This window comes from Gastrolobium bilobum, unplaced genomic scaffold, assembly GCF_033153095.1.
Source record: "Gastrolobium bilobum isolate Gb01-03AN ecotype WA unplaced genomic scaffold, APGP_CSIRO_Gbil_v1 utg59715, whole genome shotgun sequence".
In the NCBI taxonomy this organism is placed as follows: Eukaryota; Viridiplantae; Streptophyta; class Magnoliopsida; order Fabales; family Fabaceae; genus Gastrolobium; species Gastrolobium bilobum.
The window spans coordinates 6,528-8,462 of NW_026899485.1; the positions used below are offsets into that span (position 1 = coordinate 6,528).

The 1,935-nt window shown below is 41.4% G+C and overlaps 1 non-coding gene across 1 annotated transcript; it reads left to right on the plus strand.

Moving 5' to 3' along the window:
- Nucleotides 1-1,828: 1,828 nt before the first annotated feature.
- Nucleotides 1,829-1,935, plus strand: LOC133290626 (small nucleolar RNA R71). Its single transcript, XR_009748703.1, has one exon. It is a non-coding gene; the product is annotated as a small nucleolar RNA R71 (small nucleolar RNA).

Consider the following 1,935-nt stretch of genomic DNA (forward strand, 5'->3'; position numbering starts at 1 on the left):
AATTTGGAGGTAACTCCTTAAGCTCCACCTTTGGTGCTCCAAGAGGGATGTCATCTTTCTTTCTTTCAAGTTTTTCCACCACTGGTTCTTTATCAGCTATTTCAACTTCTTCATTGTTTTGTTCTAACTCGAGTGAGGAACTCTCCTCTTTCATAGCATCATCAATTGATTCTTGTATTATGTCTATCATAAAACAGTCTCCTCTGTTGGGTGTTTCATTTATTCGAAGACGTCGATGGTGACTGTTTCTTCGTTCACCCTCAGCATCAGTTTTCCTTGCTCCACATCGATCATTGCCCTTGCGGTGGCTAAGAATTGCCTTCCAAGTAATAGGGGAATCTCAGTGTCTTCTTCCATATTCAGAACTACAAAATCTGCAGAGAAAATAAATTTGTCAATTTTAACTAAAACATCCTCAATTACCCCATCTGGTCGTCTGATCGATCTGTCAGCTAAATGGAGAGAAACTGTAGTCGGCTTGAGCTCCTTTATTCCAAGAGCTCTGCACATGGACAGTGGCATCAGGTTTATACTTGCTCCCAAATCGCATAGTGCTTTCCCAACTTCAATTTTCCTATTTCTATAGGAATACTGAAGCTGCCTGGATCCTTCAGCTTGGGAGGAAGTTTCTTCTGGATGATTGCACTGCACTCCTCTATCAAGGCCATTGTTTCGCATTCCTTCAACTTGCGTTTCTTTGATAGAAGGTCCTTCATGAACTTTGCATAGTTCAACATGCTTTCCAGGGCTTCTGCGAAAGGAATGTTGACTTGCAGCTTCTTGAAGATGTCCAGAAATTTGGTGTATTGTTGTTTCTGGACTTCTTGTTTCAACCGCTGAGGATATGGAACTTTTGCATAGGGAGACGGGTCTGTCGCTTTTGGTTGCCTTTTCAGAGCTTTCTTTTTCTCCCATTTGAACAGCTTCTTCTCTGGACTGCTCTTTTCAGATCCTATTGCATCTTCTTCTTTCTCCTTCTCAGCTTCAGGTTCAGCTTCTTTCTTCTTTTCAACTGGTGGCTTTTCCACAGGTTGAATCACGATCCCACTCCTTGTGACAATTGAATTACATTGTGCCTTTGGGTTCGTGTCGGTGTTACTTGGAAAGGTGCCCTGAGTTCTTTCAGTGAACTGTCTTGATAGCTGACCAATTTGAGTCTCCAAGTTCCGGATCGAAGCTTCTTGATTCCAGAATGAAGCTCTTGTTTCATCTCTGAAGGCATCAACATTTTGAATGTAGTCGGATGTTGTCTTGGACAGCTGCGCAAAAGCCTTCTCCCATTCTGAAGTGGTGCCTTCAGCTGGTAATTTGATTTATAACTCAACCCAGGGTGTTGATTAGGATTTTTCCACCCTTGATTACCATATCGATTCCTTCTTGGATTGTTCTGGTTCTTTTGATCATACCAGATTCAATTGACCTCTGCTGGTGGCTTTTCAGTTGTTCTTATGTAGTCACAATCCTCAGTCGCAAGAGCCTATTTACAAATACCACATTTAATATTAGTATTAGAAACAGAAGAAACTTGAGAAGAATTAAATTTTTTATTAAGAGAATCTATTGTTCTTGTTGTTTCTTGTGCATTTGTAGCATTTGTTCATTCTGGGCTAAGAGTGCATCATAGCCTTCAAGCTTCATGATTCCTGATCTTCTTGGTGCAACTGGGGCTGGGGCATTGTCAAATTCTTGAGAAGCTAAGGATTCCAGCAATTCTAGCGCTTCCTCTGGAGTTTTTGTTTTCAGGGAGCCTTCTGCAGCAGCATTTACCAGTGTTCTCTTGGTTGATGTCATCCCTTGGAAAAAGATTCTTGCTTTCTCCCATGCTTCAATTCCATGTTAAGGACACTTCCTGAGTGTTCCTTTGAATCTTTCCCAAGCCTCGTACAAAGATTCGCTTTCTTTTTGTTCAAAAGAAGTGATCTCCGACTTGAGCCT